Genomic DNA, 17490 nt, shown 5'->3' with positions numbered 1-17490 from the left:
CTCTTTCCCCCCTCTCTCTCTTTCCCTCCTCTCTCTCTCTTTCCCCCCTCTCTCTCTCTCTTTCCCCCTCTCTCTCTCTTTCCCCCTCTCTCTCTCTCTTTCCCCCTCTCTCTCTTCCCCCCTCTCTCTCTTCCCCCTCTCTCTCTTCCCCCCTCTCTATCTTTCCCTCCTCTCTCTCTCTTTTCCCTCCTCTCTCTCTCTTTCCCCCTCTCTCTCTCTTTCCCCCTCTCTCTCTCTTTCCCTCCTCTCTCTCTCTTTCCCTCCTCTCTCTCTCTTTCCCCCTCTCTCTCTCTCTTTCCCCCTCTCTCTCTCTTTCCCCCTCTCTCTCTCTCTTTCCCCCTCTCTCTCTTCCCCCCTCTCTCTCTTCCCCCTCTCTCTCTTCCCCCTCTCTATCTTTCCCTCCTCTCTCTCTCGCTCTCTTTTCCCTCCTCTCTCTCTCTTTCCCCCCTCTCTCTCTCTTTCCCCCCTCTCTCTCTCTTTCCCCCCTCTCTCTCTCTCTTTCCCCCTCTCTCTCTCTCTTTCCCCCCTCTCTCTCTCTCTTCCCCCCTCTCTCTCTTCCCCCCTCTCTCTCTTCCCCCTCTCTCTCTTCCCCCCTCTCTCTCTTTCCCTCCTCTCTCTCTCTCTCTTTTCCCTCCTCTCTCTCTCTTTCCCCCTCTCTCTCTCTTTCCCCCTCTCTCTCTCTTTCCCCCTCTCTCTCTCTTTCCCCCCTCTCTCTTTCCTCTCTCTCTCACTCTCACTCTCACTCTCTCTCACTCTCCTGTTAAAGTGCTTTGTCAGAGAACGAAACCGAACTCAAAGCAATTACCCGATGACTGATGAAAACCCTGATATACATTTTGGGAAGTGAACCCGCATGTTGTCCTTGTTCATTGAACCTGCATAACAAGGTCTTCAATGACTGACGTCACAGTGGAAATACCATGGTAATACTACGATCATAAAGGTTTTCCTGTTTAATGTCTCTTCTGAATCTTGTATATGTCTCATATCGGGATCACACGTTCATATGCCATAAACTGCTCATTTGTCCATTGTTCACTGTTGTTATTATCCATTGTTTACTATTGTTATTATCCATTGTTCACTATTGTTATTATCCATTGTTCACCATTGTTATTATCCATTGTTTACTATTGTTATTGCCTGTTGGCTGAGCGGTTAGGGTAGTGGCTTGGGATCCCTAGGGTCCTGAGTTCGACCCCCGTTTACCACTTAATTAACATTAGGAAGTTAATTCAGCCTGTCATCCTTCCGAGGTCGGCAAAATGAGTACCAGTTTCCTGGTCATAGGGGCACTGCAGCAGCAGCACAACGGTGCCCCTCACCAATGATGCAACCAGCAGCCAAAAAGACAGCACACCATGGGAACTATCGTTCTGATGATTCATGTAAAAGTACATTGGTATTTCCTCATGTACTTGTCCTGCATGCTGTACGTTACCTGCGTGTACCTGCAGCTCCTCCATGAGACGGAGACAATGTAAATTAAATAAATATTTGCTTGCCGTGTCCAAAAGTGTCCCCTCTGTGTCTGAAGCCCAAAAACGTCCGGATCAGTTTTTCATATATAATATAATATAATATAACGTTGTATACTTTTATTTTCGTATCTTTGGTTGAGTCAAAAACATCGCACAGCATGAACAAAATATAATAAACTATTGTTCTAAAAGTGTGTGGAGGGGTTTGTACATTTATTACGTACAACGTCATGTACAATGTGTGTAATATGATTGTAGTAATATGTTTTCTGCTCAGCCAGGTCCCTATTGGCTCCGCTCCTCTCCTCCCACGTCGAGCCACGCCCACACCGTATTTATATGAAGGTGAGCGTCCGAAGCGTGGACAGACGCGTCGCGGGACCGTTTTCGAGGATGCTGGGGGTTCGGGGGAAAGGGGTGAGTCACAACTACGTTTGCCTGCCTGATCGCTTAATATGCTCGGTATGCAGTAGCTTTACCATTGGCTGTCTATTTCTATTCCGCCCATCAAGCAACAGTATTTTGCTTCGAAGGTCCAAGGTATACACCTGAGTCAGGTGAGAGATGTCTGTTGGTTTTGATTGTATTACGATCGTAGTCGCACTCTGACTGTTCCAATAAGCTCGTTTAAAGGGTTTTCAATCGTTTCATTGCCATCTCTCAATGCACTCCCATGAAATTCGTTTGCGCAATATTGTTTCTCATCCCATTTCATGCCTGGAAGCTGTGTCTCTCCTTCCTTGTATTTCAATGGAATTTGTAGATAATTGGACATGTTGGACTTGAATCGAGCACATCCTGACTTGTTTATTGATATGCTTTGTATGTAATTGCAATGATTCGAATTGTTGATAATTATTCTTAAACTTTTGATCATAAATGTCAGCGACGTGCTTGTTAGATGTTGGGGTTCCTTCATGAGAGCCCTATATAGTAAAGCTAACCCACCCTTCCTTTCCCCCTAGAATACCCCAGAGCCAACCCACCCTCCTATGCCATACCCCCTCAATCTATATTCTGCTCTTCCTCCTCCGCCGTCCATTTCCCATCTCCTCTCTTCACCTGTTGGAATCCTCTACATTGCAAGTGCCAACAGCCCTTGGGGTCATGGTACCCGTGGCTATAGACTGTTACTGCACTATATAGTTGTCAGGTAACAGTCTACAGCCATGGTTGCTATGGCAACTATACCTGCAGCTTGGACCGTTACTTGCATTCCCACGGATGCTGACGTCTTCTGGTCTTCGGGTTGTTTTTCATTTGTCGTGGTTCCATTTCCTTTGACTATTTTATAAAGTCAACAGTCCCCTTGAATGCGCTTCTTCGAATGGTCCACTAGCCTCTTGATGTCTGCAAATAAACCTTGCAAAGAAAGTTCTCTTCGTGCAGAGGACATCACTCTGTTGACCTCGTCAGCTCATTGGGATAATGTAGGTTCATCCCTGAATGCTGTAAAAATAGAGGATCGTCGTAGATGATGTAGTTTCATCACCGAGGTCACGATTGCTCAGCAATGAGCAAAATTATTACTCAAGCGCAATTCTCTCACCGCCTTGTATTGTGAAGCCCGAAGCCGAGCTAAAATGGAGGAATCGGCAGAGCCTCCGTGCTCCAAGCAGGTAAGACCTGCACACCTGCAAGATAAGCTTGCCTCTGGTAATTCGGCCAAATGATCTTCGTTTTGGTGAAAAACCACAAAATTCAGGGTCAACATCCTCTTGATGTTTGAACCGTGTCGGATTTAAAATCGGAACGATGATGAGACTCATGGTACGAGAAAGATGATTCACTGAGGCTGCGCACTAGCTGAGTCATCCATCGAACCAGTCTGGTCGAAATGCTCCAAAGCACAGATGATGTGCAACTCTCCTGCACTTTTATGTCCAAAGCTTTCTTTTTGCAGAGTGCTCTGTTCCATCATTCAAAGCACAGAGCAATACCTCCTCTATCAATGAACGTTGAATATGTATTTGAGACCCTACACAGCGATGGAACAATCCAGAGTGTCTCCCGTCTCAATGATTCATATAGACCATACAAAGCATAAACGTTCATCTTTAAACGACCGTAACCAATTGCGCAGTGTGGTTGAGATCTGCTCTTGATACAGGAAACCACCTGTACTTGGTGGGGAAAACACATCTCTTCATGTGGTGTTTTCCAGTCCAGGCCAAAATGGTCCTTTCCTGAATACCCTCCGAAGACACTTGGCTGAGACGCTTGCAGCAAAGCGACGATCCTTGAAAATTGTCCTTAAGACTGGATAAGAATATAAATGGTTTTGAAGGATATAATAAACAAGGAGCTTGTCCTTTATGGATGCTTCCACTTTGGAAAAGGACTCCACAAGCCATGGACCTTTGGTTCTCACTCTCAGTAAAGGAATGGAGTAACTGCTATGAAGCGTTTTCACGTCATTTCAACATTCAGAGTAAGTGCAGTGTGGGGATCGGGGTTGTAGATTCCATAACCTATGATGCATGATCTGGAATCGACCTCACGAAACGTCATCCACGCCCTGACCTTCACAAAACTATTTCAAGATTTTGTTGTTGTAAAAATAGAAAATGTGAATTTGATATGTTTCATCAATTTGGGTGCAGCTCGTGGCTGCTGGCTGCATCATTGCTTGTGGCACGGCTGTCCGCTGGTGCAGTGCCCCCTGCAGGTTGGAGCAGGCATTTGGAATTTGGCCAGGGTGCCGGCAATAGCTCGCCGACTCTTTGCAAATGACACACCATACGGTCTTTAACGTCCACTCACTAATGCTGGCAGAAGGGACATCCAGTTTAACCTCCATCTAAAGGACAGCACACACATTGATGCCTTGCCCGAGACACCAGGATGACGGTTCATATCTGGGTCAGGATTCGATCTCAGGCTACACAGCTCAGAGCAGCTCAGAGGCAAGTGTGCATACCTCTCGAGTATAGGCCATTCTTCAAGCCCTAATATGATAAGTTTTTGTTGTTCTGAATGCAGATCTTTATGCTTCGGAAAAAGTTGAACAGGGCTGAGGGCACGCATCCCGCAAACAGGTATAGAATGACACGCAAGTGAGGGACTGGGAAAAATGGAGTGAGAAAGCGTAGGCGATATTGCAAGTGGACACACAATGGGTTGAAATCTTAAATGAATGTAGAAAGGAGCAGGTGATTCCACAGACTGATGAAGAGGAAACAGTAGAAGACTTGTAGACAAATTATTTGGAAAATCCAATCCAAAGTGGGAGTCTTGGTCTTTGGAGCTTGTTTGCTTTGAAGATCTAAGAACCGTTGAGAAACTATCTGAATTTGTGCACGATGCCAAGACGGCTACTGCTTCTTGAAGGGGGCTTCAAAATCAGGTCTGTCCAGGAAAGGTCTTTGCTATGGGTGAGGCCAGAAAGTTCCAGAGATTGAGCCAGTGTAAGTAGTTGGCTGCAGATGATGAGGGTATTGGTCACATGATCCTTCTGGAGAGATACCATGAGAATATGAGACTTGGTTAGCTAGGTTGGCAGTCACGTTCTATATGGAAAACCAAGCTCTCATCTTCTGAAGGTCAGCAGACCGAACATACCCGTGGCTGCGGCAGCCAGTCTATGAGGTTAAGAAACGATGACACAAAGGTGAAGTTGCGACAAAGCAAAATGTTACCTTAGTGTTGTAGAAGGAGACAAACGAGTCCATTTAGGATTTCAAAAAGGATTGTCCTTTAATCGAAAACTGCCCTGGGAAACATCGGGTTCCGACAGGAGAGCAGAAGGAAATCTGTCAGACAGGGAAAGGTGGACACATAGTGTCCGGTGTTCACAAAGTTTGTTGAAGGTAATATATTTGTGTGTCATGTGGGGTAACACTTGCCACCATCCCTCGTGCCCCGTCATATGTTGCCATGTGGAAAAAAATCGGACATGTTCTTTTACACCACACGTCCGTGACTTTGGCCAATGGACAAATGCAATTGGTCAGCAATGTGATATTGGGGTGGTGCTCAGCTGTGGTGCAGCAGGTGGAGCTCGGCTGCCCATAGTTCAGGGGGTGAAGTCTTTGTAATATCAACTCTGCTATTCCATATAGGTTGTACCATGAAGAACAAACGATGTCCACAACCACTCAAGAAAGGCTCAATATGACACTTTGGCAAGTGTGTACCTACCTTCATACGAAATGCTTGGAAACATGGTGGGATGTCATGACTGTTGGTCTGTGTCAAACAGAGATGTGTCTCGAAACTATCCTGAACTCATGCTTGATGTTCACAGCTCTGAGAATTGCCACCCATTTCTGAAGAGAAGCATGTTCAGAGTGAGTTGGTGGCCTGGCCCACAAAAGGTGACTTGTGATAAACAAGTTGGAAAGATAAATGATCAAACTTGGCCAAGATAGTAAATCTAAATTCCTTACTTTGTTTATAGTGACTCGTCTCATTTGAAAATTTAGATCTCTGCTAATGTGCTAGCCTTCAATTATATTCATCATTTTAGCCTTCATAACAGTTTTAGTACTGTATTTAATATCTATTCTAAGGTGTTCAATTTTGAATTTGTCACCCATGTAACTCGTTCATTCGTTTTGCTGGTAGCATCATTGCTCGGGAGATCTCTGGCTGTATTCACACTTTGAGGTGCTAAGGGTATGTACACTCCTTTCAGCTGTTTACCCTGGGCTCATTTCCTGACTCAGCTATAAACTGTCACCTTGGTGCTTCACGTGCAGAGTGACGAAGCACCATGTCACCCAACATCAGATGGACGTTAAAACGGAGGACCCATCTGCTAAAATTAGTTGGTGGACGTTAAAGATCCCATGGTGTCCTTCGCAAAGAGTGCGAGAGTTGGCACCCTGAACAAATTACAAAATCCCTGCCTTAACCTTCAGGAGGTATTGCATTGGTGGCACAGCGGCACTTTAACGTCCACCGACGAATGCGAGCAGATGGGACACCTGGTTTAATGTCCATCTGAGGGACGGTGTATTTTATGATGGAACACCCTGCCTGTGAAGCACCAATCTGAGAGTTGATAATCGGGCCTGGAATCGAACCCAAACTAGACTACTCAAAAGTAAGTGCACTACCTCTGCACCATTCTGTCAGATTCAGCTTGTCTGAGAATATGTATGCAATTGCTGTTGATGTTGCAGAGAAACACAAGGTTACACTCGATGGGATTTGCCTTCCACGGTGAGAAAGCAAGTTGCTTGGAAGCAACTGCTCACAAGACTGTACCATGGGTAAAAAGATGGAAAGCATAGCTGCAGAGGAGAGGGGATAAACCTGTGAGAGGAGGAGGTGGAGGAGGAGGAGGGAGAGGAGGAGGTGGAGGAGGAGGAGGGAGAAGGGGATGAGGATGAGGAGGAGGAAGAGGAGGAGGGCTTTCATGAAAACATTCTCAGATCGAGTAGAAGGAACTGGGGTGCATTGGGACATCTCGAGTAGCTATTCTTGACCAGTGGTATTAAGTGCCACTCTGTTGACACTTGACATCATTGACCAAGAATAACAGCTGGAGCACATGTCCCAATGCACCCAGGTTTCCCTGATCTATATTTACTATATTTACCGATATAAATGTAAGTTGCGTGATTGTGTCTGAACGGGGTAAACATTATAACCACAACACGTATAATGCTGAATGATGCCTCATTTAAGAGCTCTTGGGTCCAGGCAGTGCATTTGGAGGTTTACAAATATCGATATTCACGCAATTTCGAGTCATGTGCATTTTTGTTGCACACACAGGTGGTGTATATGCTCAGACTCACTGGTTCACACGGCTACTGGAAGCAAAAAAATAAATATATAAAACCACAAACTGTTCAGTCAATTCCGTCCGACGTGTATAATTAGCTTTTTGCCGATTAACACAACTGAGAAGGTTGAATGCCTCAATTCTGTGTTGGCTTCCAAATATTGTATCCCCAAGCACTCACTCTCAGTACCCATTGTTCCCAGTCATACCTAACTGCTCCTAGACTCTGTATTTTGCACCTGAGAAGCTGGAGAAGGTTCTTTCAACCCTCGACTCTGACTCTGTTTCTGGACTGGACGGCATCAGCTTACATGTCCTAAAAACCTGCGCTGCGAATCTTGCACATCCTCTCTCTGCCATTTTCACCAGGTCATTTCTGCTAGGTCATCTTCCATCTGCTTGGAAATCAGCCAACATCACTCCATTACATAACAAGAAAAAGAGCAATCAGAGATTGTAGACCCTCGCCAGGGCTTTTTTTTTGTGGTGTTTGTGTTGTTTTGTGTGGCGGGCTTGGGATCCTAGGGTCCTTAGTTCAAATCCCGCTTGGTCGTTGAATTCATTCCAGGTGGGTTTGTCTCAGCCTGTCATCCTTTTGAGGTCGGCAAAATGAGTGCAGCTTGCTGGTATCCTGTGTCGGAGTGGCAATCCGTCCAGGACTGTGCCCAATAGCCAAGGAGACTGCTTAGGTAGCATCAACGCTCTGCACAGCATATGGTCCCAATTGAATGGAATGTAGTTTTGTGTGGTGTATTTTATGTGGTGTTTGTGTACTGGTGTGTTGCCTAAGTAATAATCGACATAACAATTAGAACTGTCACTTTATAACTGCTGGCAGTGATGACCGGGTACCAAGACGTCCCGCTTTGATCAGACACTTGACCCTGACCTATGACTTTCGTTTTTATTAAATTGAATTCAGAATGGGATTAAAATAAATTAAATTAAAATCAATTGGAAGACCACATAGGTACAGTCCTGCATTTGAGTAATCAGAAGGAACCCAAACAAACAAAAAGCAAAGATTAAGTCATCAGGAGGAACACACACACACACACACACACACACACACACACACACACACACACACACACACACACACACACACACACACACACACACACGATTCACATTTCAGTTGCTACTTCTCGACCCTCAAACCCATCCAGGCACAGCCAAATGAGCCTTATTAAAATAAAGGAACCCAGATCAAACTAGAGGGGGAGCACTCGGTAGAGTGCAAAACCTCCGCCGCCAATACTGCGAGGTCACTCAAGTGAACCTGATATCCTATTCATTCAATTTGACGTCAACAGTGCTCACAGAGTTATAGTTTGCAACTTTCCCTTTTAATTTTCACTTTTACATACTCAATTCATTCGTCATAATTGTTTCCATGATTTGATCAAATCATAATTGATTTTATGTACCTGAAGTTCCAAAATCAGCCGCAATTATAATTTTGGCATGTTTTTTTTTTGTTGGAAATCACTTATAACATGTAGAAATGCAAAAAAAAATAAATAAAAAAATCGAAATTTTGTTGAAAAAAAATTCGCAAAATTTTTTTTCTCTAACAATTTTTTTTGGGGGGGGGGTGGAAATCACTTAAAACATGTAGAAATGCAAAAAAAAAAGAAAATCGAAAATTTTGTTGAAAAAAAGTTGCAAAAATATTTTTTTCTGTAACAATTTTTTTTGGTGGGGGGGGGGGGTTGGAAATCATTTAACACATGGAGAAATGAAAAAAAAAAATTCAAATATTTTTTCAAATTGGCCGCCATAGTGGCCATATTGGATTTTGGACCAAGTCCAAAATCTAATGCCATGATCCTTGGACCATACCTAACCCCCCCACCAAGTTTCGTAGAAATCCGTTGAGGAGTTTTTCCGTAATACTGTTCACAAACAAACAAACAAACAAAGAAACAAACAAACAGAAAGGGGTGAAAACAGTAACCTCCATCCATCTTCAAAGATGGCGGAGGTTAATAAAGAAACAATTGTGGCTGCCAGACCATGCGTCTGGTCCGACAGGGTGAGTACTCTGCTGGTACAAAAGAACACGCTCACATTGTAATGAACTCGATAGACAGGGACGAAGGCTCTAAAGTGGGAACAACAGGTTTAATCCGGACACGGGCACAGCACAGCACAGCACAGCACAGCATCGTAACATGGGCGGGTCACATGACTCTGCTTAACTACGCCACAGTGCACCAACGTATGCATGCATTATCATAAACTACTGATACATCCCATCTCCTTCTCCCACCCCCCAATTATTTTTTTTCAAATGAGGATGCTCAGGAGGCTTGCAGACACGTGCTGATCTTCTGAGGGCTTGTGGAGGACTGTCCTTGCTTACAACTGCTGTGGGCTTCTCAATAAGGGGTACAGGGTTGGGAAGGAGTTCAGGTATATTGATGGGTGAAAATCTTTCATGAGGAAACACAGGTTCAAATGCATGTGGTGTTAATACAGGAGTGGGTGACAAAGGCACTTGAACCGGTTCAATTTTTGGCTCCCCATGACGTAACCTGAGTTGGTTAACAGGTTTACGTATGCATCAACCATCACACAACTTCACAAGAAACATCATTTCATCAATGTTGTCGATAACGATGCCAGATAACCACTTGGTTCCACATCCGCAGTTCACCATGTACACAGGATCATTGATCTGGAAGTTGCGGTATATAGACGTTTGGTCGTGATTACGTTTCTGTTGATACTTGTTATTCTCGAACTCGACCATGACGTCCGGGTGCATTAATGATAACCGTGTTGTTAATTCACGACCCATCAGAAGCTTGGCAGGTGAGCGACTGGTGGTTTGATGTGGTCGAGGGCGGTAGTTGAGCAACACATGGGCTAGACGAGATTGAATGGAGCCTTCCTTGACGCGGCTGAAACCATTCTTGATGATCTCAACAGCACGTTCGGCTTGACCATTACTGGCAGGTTTATAGGGGGCAGATGTGTCGTGCTTAACACCATTCATTTTACAAAAGTTCTGAAACTGAACTCGTAAATGACGATCCATTATCTGATACAATGGAGTTCAGAATACCAATGTTGTGCGCACATGGTACGTAGAGCTTCAATTGTTACAGCAGAGGATGAGGATGGCACCACGAGAGTTTCAATCCATTGGGAGTGGGCATCAACTATGATAAGGAAAAGGCTTCCCTTGAAGTGGACCGGCATGGTCGATGTATCGTCTGGACCATGGTTTTGATGGGCTTGACAAGTTTAACAATGGCGTGCACTGGACTCAATGTCACTGTCCAAACCAGGCCACCAAACATGGGCTCAGGCAAAAGCCTTCATGGTGACTACATCTGGATGAGCATTGTGGAATTCACTGATAATTTTCCCGTGGAGTTTAGGCGGAATTATCACTCGGCTACCCCAAAGTAGGCAGTCTGCATAAATGCCCAGAGAGCCCATCCTTCCAGATGAGGTATGGTTTCACCCCTTCCAGTAGTGATGCCCAATTACCTGACATAACACAGCGTTTAATTTGTGCCAAATCTGGATTGCTATTGGTAGCTCAAACAATCTGCTTCGCAGTTATGGGCACCTCATCGTGAATGATGTCCGCCATGAGATGAATGATATCACCAGATTGTGGAGGTTCTGGGATGTTTATGGGAAGCGGCAAGCGACTGAGCATGTAAGCACAGTACATTTCCTTACCCTGGGGGTAAACCAATGAATAGTCATAACCGGCAAGGGTCAATGCCCAGCGTTGTTCATGACTAGATGATGTGGGCAGAATGGCTCTGGTTTCTCCCAGGAGACCGAACAAAGGTTTGTGATCAGTCTCAATGGTATATGTTTTCCAAAGACATATTGGTGCATCTTTAAGGTGCCCCAGACACACGCTAACACCTCTTGTTCTACTTGAGCATAGCGACGTTCAGTGTTAGATAGGGTTTGTGATGCATGCGCAACAGTTCTTTATATCTCATCCCCTCTTCCTGTCCAGGCTGGAGTTCCTCAAGGCAGCATTCTGGGCCCTGTTCTTTTTCTGGTTTTCATCAATGATCTCTCTGACTTTGGAAAATCCTCATTATCTCTTTGCTGATGACTCCACCCTCTGTCGTACCATCTGTCATCCCTCACACCGGCAAGTAGCAGCTTCTTCACTCACTGCAGATCTGGGCAAAATCACAAACTGGTCCAACACGTGGAACTTGTCTTTCAAGCTGTTGAATGAATCCAAGGCATTTCGGATCAGTAGCATCTCGTGTGATGAGGTTGAGTCTTTGGGCCTCTCACTCTCACCGCAGGCAGGTCGGTGGTCTTTCTGTCTTCTACCGTCTCCTTTCCGGTCCCCCCCCATGGTGTGCCTGAGATTTGTCCCCACCATATTTTGCACGGTGCTCAAGGTCCGCCAACAACCCCCTTCTGGTAAAACTACCATAATCACGAATCGCTGCTCACCTTCACTCTTTCATTCCTCTTTTTTCCCCGCCTTTGGAAAAAACTTCCTCACTCTATTCTTTCCCATTCTTCCCTGTAGGCCTTCAAAATAGCTGTTCACCACCACCTCTTATCGTTCCCCATCCACATCCTCTATCTTTTCTTCCCCTGTCAATCCACCCCAAACCCACCTTCAAATTCCCTGCTTTCCTTCCTGAAAGTCCCTGTAATGTCCATCTTGTATTCCCCATGTTCCCTGCCCCATCCCTCTCCCTTCCACAGATCTCCTAATGTCTCTGTTCCCCACTGGTTTGTCCTACCCACTCCCGCCCCTCTTGTCTCATGCCCCCCTTGCTGTGCGTTGTGTGTTAGCTCTCACACGAGCCTCGACAAGGTATACAAAAAAAACATTTAAAAAAATAATTAAAAACAGGCTGTAGATTACCGGTTCCATTTGTTTGCAACAACGCACACCCAATGCCATATGAAGAGCTATCACAACTGAGAACAAGTTCCTTGCATGGGTCGTAATGGATAAGTAACGGCGAGGAGGACAGCATGGTTTTCGCGGCCTTCAACGCTCTTGTTTGGGCAGCTTCCCATTTCCAGACAACGCCTTTCCTGAGGAGAAGATGCAGAGGCTCGACGGTTGTGCTTAGTTGAGGCAGGAAATTACCAAAGTAGGTAAACATACCGAGGAATGCAGGAAGTTCTGAAATGTTTTGTGGCATTGGTGGATTCGCAATTGCTTCAACTTTGCTCGGAGAGGGAAAAATGCTTTGACAGGAGATTTGATGACCCAGGTATTCAACTTCACCTGCCATAAAGGTACACTTCTCATGCCTTAGCCATAACCCAGCTTGTGACAGCCGATTGAGGACTGTTTTGGTTCTCGAGGTGTTCATGTTGTGACTTGCCAGTCACTAGTATGTTATCCTGTCTTTGGTACCAGTTTTCAATCATATCTCCATCTTGCGATGGAAGATTGGTGCAGCAGAGCGAATGCCAAATGGGCATCTGTTGTACATGTAGAGTCCTCGATGAGTGTTGATGCACGTATAGGGCTTGGAATAATCATCCAGTTCCATTTGAGCAAAGGCATTGGTCAAGTCAAGCTTAGTGAATGTCTGGCCACCATTGAGAGTGGTGAACAGATCCTCTGCTTTGGGCAAACGGTAGCCATCCAGCTTTGAATAGTGGTTGATCGTCGTTTTGTAGTCCCCACAAATGTGCACCGTTCCATCTGCTTTGAGTTTTGAAATGATAGGTGCTGCCCAGTCGGAGTACTCGACCGATGAGATGATGCCCTCACTCTGTAGGCAGTCAAGCTCACATTCGATCATTGATCGTATAATGGAGGACACAGGTCGAGCCTTATGGAACAATGGCTGAGCTTCTGCAGAAACATGAATCCTCACTTTGGAACCTGCAAAGGTGCTAACACCATCGCTGAACAGGCCAAGGTACTTGTTGAGCACGGTATCGTATCCAGCATCAGAGTTGAAGACTCTGTTTACGTCACTCCAATTAAGTCTGATTATTCGTAACCAATCTCGGCCTTAGAGGGTTGGTCCTTCTCCACGCACTATCAGTAGTGGTAGGACATGAGTGCTGTTTCCATATCCTACAGTTGTGTTACCTGAGCTAACTACAGGAACCACCTCCTTGGTGTATGTTCTCAAGTCAGTAGATGCAGGTCGGAGTGCAGGAACCTGACTCGGAGGGTAGATGGAGGTGAACTTACTCTCGCTCATAATTGATCTGGAAGCTTCGGTATCAACTTCCATTCTTACCAGGATCTTATGGACTGTTACGTAAACTATAATTGGAGCATCAGAGCTCTTTGTTCGCTTCCAACAGAGAAAACCTCATCAAGTTCCTCACTTGACTCTCGGCTGCAGGCTGTACTCTGTGACCTATCATCCGCTGCATCAGGGTTCACCCCAATGTGATAAGCAGGAGACAAGTTCTTCGACTTGGATCAAGACGACACTTCAAGTGTCCTCGCTTACCATAGTTGTCACAGGTATAATTCCTGTACCGACAATGGAAAGCTTGATGATAACCACCACAACACCAACACGTTATCCCAACCTTCACACATGGAGACAATGCCTTATGTGAACAGAAGTAGAAAGTTTTTTTTTTTGTTTGTTTGTTTGTTTTTTCAATTATTATTATTTTTAATCATGTTGATTCCCTTGCTCAAATTGTTTAATTTGCTTGGGGACTATTGCCTGGTGGATGGGTGTAATGGTCCTTAGAATGATTTTATTAACATGATTCAAAACCTACATTGGACCTCTTGTGCTGCTGCCCTTCGCAGGGCAGCTCACCGGATGACGGGATTGGGGCAAAGCCTTCAGGACCCCCAATCTTGGATGATAGGAGGGAAACCACAGGGTAACCTTCCTGGGTCGGATTGCGGTGGTGTGTGGCGAGGTGGTGCTGAGGTGTCATCCACCAGATGGCGATCTCCTTGGGTTAACCTGAGGCAGTCCCTTCAGGTGGGTGCCTGGAATGTCCGATCCTTAAGAGAGGATGATCACCTGTCTCTGTTATCATCTGAGCTCAAGCGTTTGGACATCGGTATTGCAGCACTCTGAGGTTCGGAGACCGGATTGCGGCGAGATAATGGTGGGTGGTTACACCTATTATTGGTCAGGTCGCTGTGATTGTTACCATGCCCAAGGAGTTGCTGTAGCTGTGTCCAATAAGCTGACTTCAATGATAATTAAGGTAACACCGGTCAATGAATGTATTTTGAGACTAAGAATTTGTCACTCCTTAGGTGTCATTTCCCTGGTCTCTGTTTATGCTCCGACTGAGGCGAGTGATCTCACCGTGAAGGATGCATTCTACGCCACGCTCGAGTCTGTGGTTGATCAGTGCCCCTAGCGAGATACTCTTCTAGTCTTGGGGGATTTCAATGCATCGACTGGAACTGATAGGGATGGTTATGAGACATGTGTTGGTCCCTATCTGTCAGGAACTATGAACCAGAATAGCACTAAGTTTCTTGACTTTGCAAGATGTTGTGGACTTTGGATGGCTGGTTCATGGTTTCAGCACCCACAGGCTCATCGCTGGACTTGGTATTCCAACGCTGGCGGTGTGGCAAAGGAGATTGACCATGTGCTTGATGATGGTTGCTGGAGGACGATCTTGAACTGCAGGGTCTACCGGAGTGCTCAGTTCCTCAGTACTGACAGCAGCATTGTTCTAGCAACTCTGAAGTTTCAGCTTAAATCTGGGAGAATGGTACCATCCCAGCCTCGGCTGAATGTTGGCAAGCTCAAGGATGAGAGGCTGAGGAGTTTGCGAACATGCTGAGTGGAGATTTGGGGGATCTGGGTGCTTTGTGGGATCCTGAAGAGTTGTGGAGCACCTTCAAGACCACCATACTTGATGTTGCCGGTGGATGTCTTGGAACTCACTGTCGGGCGAAGAAGAATTTTGTCTCTCAAGGGACACTGGATACCATTGAGCAGAGTTTCAGGGCCAGGCTGAATGGCAGAGCTGAACTGTTCAGGGAGCTGAGGTGTAAAACTGTACGTGCACTGAGGGTGGACAAGGAGGCCTCTGTGTGATGAATCTGTGAGGGGGTAGAGCATCACCTCTGGTCAAGTGATTCTCGTCCTGTTTACGGGGGAATTCATGCATTGCATTCCTTCAAGCCTGTCCCTCGGTGTACTGCAGTTAAAGAAGAGGGTGGTGGCCTCTTGACAGTGGAGTCTGAAGTGAAGGCCCGCTGGCCCGGTTGCTTTGAGCAGCTGTACCAGGCTGATCCACCAGCTGTCGAGTTGGATGTCAGGGATGTTGAATCCCTATTGCTGACCCTCCAATCAATTGTGGTCCACCTTCGTTTGTGGAAACACAGGCTGCGGTGAACCAGTTGAAATGGGGTAAAGCTCCTGGGATTTGTGGCATCCATGCTGAACTCCTCAAGGCTGGTGGAAATGCTGCACTCGTGTCATTGCATGCAGTTCTGTGCTCTGCCTGGAACACAGTCATCATCCCAACTGACTGGAAGAGGGGCCTTGTTGTCCCTCTCTGTAAAGGGAAGGGTGATCGCCAAGACTGCAACAACTACCGAGGGGTGACGCTGCTCTCAGTGCCGGGCAAGGTCTTTGCTCGGATAATTATTAATAGGGTTCGCCATCATCTGCTTGAGCACCAGCGCCCAGAGCAGTCAGGCTTTACACCAAAGAGGTCAACGATTGACCGTATCCTTGCTCTTCGTGTCCTCACCGAACGCAGACGAGAGTTTTAGCATGGGCTGCTTGCAGCATATGTTAATCTCTGTAAAGCATTTGATTCAGTGAATCGGGATGTCCTCTGAAGGATTCTTGGTCTTCGTGGGGTGCCACCAAAACTGATGGATCTGATATCTGAACTCTACTCTGGTACTGAGAGTGCTGTGAGATGTGGTGGTACCATCTCTGACTTATTTCCAGTTATTACTGGAGTTCCTCAGGGGTGTGTACTGGCCCGCTCAGTTTTCAGCACTTGTATGGACTGGATTCTGGGGAGGATGTCGGAGAGATCAAGCTGCGGTGCATCGTTTGGGAATGGTAAGATCTCTGACCTTGATTTCGCAGTTGATGCAGTCATCTTTGCGGAGACTGGATATCCCTTTGGGGCCCTCGAGGTGCTGAATGAGGAGTCGAAGCGCCTGGGATTATGGGTTTCCTGGGTCAAAGCTAAGATCCAGGCTTTCAATGACATCTTGGATGCTGCTATCTTGTCTGTACCTGTTTGTGGTGAGGATGTTGAGGTCGTGGAGAGATTCACTTACCTTGGCGGTGATATTCATGTGTCTGGCTGTGAGCCAGCGGTCAACAGACGTCTGGGTCGGGCCTGGGGAGTCATGGATTCACTGGATCATGGGGTGTGGTGCTGCCGGTACCTGTGTGGGAGGACGAAAGTCCGAGTCTTCAGGTCCTTGGTGCTTCCAGTCTTGCTCAAGGATGTGAGACTTGGACTCTGACCAGGGATCTGAGACGGCGACTTAATTCCTTCGGTTCCATGTCTCTTCAGAGAATCCTTGGGCCTGGAACTGTGAACCCTTAACCCTTAACCCAATGAGTAGTTGCTGAGAGAGACTCAAATGAGATTTGTTATTTGCGTAGTTCGTGGGCGTCAGCTGCGGCTGTATGGACACGTGGCTCGTTTATCTGACCCTGATCCTGCTCACCAGATTCTCTCAGCGAGGGAGCCTCCTGAATGGAGGAGGCCAACAGGCCGACCACGTCCCTCGTGGTTCCAGCAGGTTGATGAGCATCTCAAGGAGATGGGGTTGGGCCAGGCATCTGCCCTGGGGGATGACCAGACGGAGGCCCCTGGAGTACTGGTGGAAAGTGGACGCAGCGACGCGCTGCTCCGGTGCATGCTCCCATACCTGACCTGACCTACATTGGAGAAAGGCTATTTCACACAGAATGCTTTTCGTAATTAAAGTATGAAGATGGGCAGAGCTGAGGTTGGAAATCACCGGGTTTGACGAAGTTTTGTCTGGAGCTCAGTCTGTGCAATGTAGCTCGAGATTTTTTGAGGAGAGGGTTTTTATGAGCCACTTGGTTTCTGTTGTGCCATAATCTTTGCAGCTCTACACAGTAAACCCTTAAATATCACGGTGGTTATGCTCCTGAAAAATACTCGTGTCTCAGACGCAGGAAATAAAAGAGACGGAAAGCCAGGAAGTAACGGAAATAATAAACGAGGTGATGGAGACTAAGAAATCAAAAGAGGGGAACGAATTAGATAATGCTAAGGACGAGCACACACAGGTAGAGATAGGAGGGGACAATGGGGTTGAGCTGGAGGAATGTGTTGGGACCCAAT

At 46.3% G+C, this 17490-nt stretch overlaps 1 long non-coding RNA gene across 2 annotated transcripts; it reads left to right on the top strand.

Moving 5' to 3' along the window:
- Positions 1 to 1855: 1855 nt before the first annotated feature.
- On the top strand, positions 1856 to 6746 carry LOC147018207 (uncharacterized). Of its 2 annotated transcripts, none has more exons than XR_015062312.1 (3): positions 1856 to 1898; positions 1994 to 2038; positions 5543 to 6746. It is a non-coding gene; the product is annotated as an uncharacterized LOC147018207 (long non-coding RNA). The 2 variants fall into 2 exon arrangements; XR_015062313.1 differs by having other exon boundaries at positions 1877 to 1898; positions 2000 to 2038.
- Positions 6747 to 17490: the final 10744 nt, after the last annotated feature.

Source organism: Eptatretus burgeri, chromosome 10 (assembly GCF_056783735.1).
Source record: "Eptatretus burgeri isolate ZD-2024b chromosome 10, Ebu_testis_v1, whole genome shotgun sequence".
Lineage (NCBI taxonomy): Eukaryota > Metazoa > Chordata > Myxini > Myxiniformes > Myxinidae > Eptatretus > Eptatretus burgeri.
Note: the sequence above shows the minus strand (reverse complement) of the source record. Positions and strands in the feature narration are given on the sequence as shown.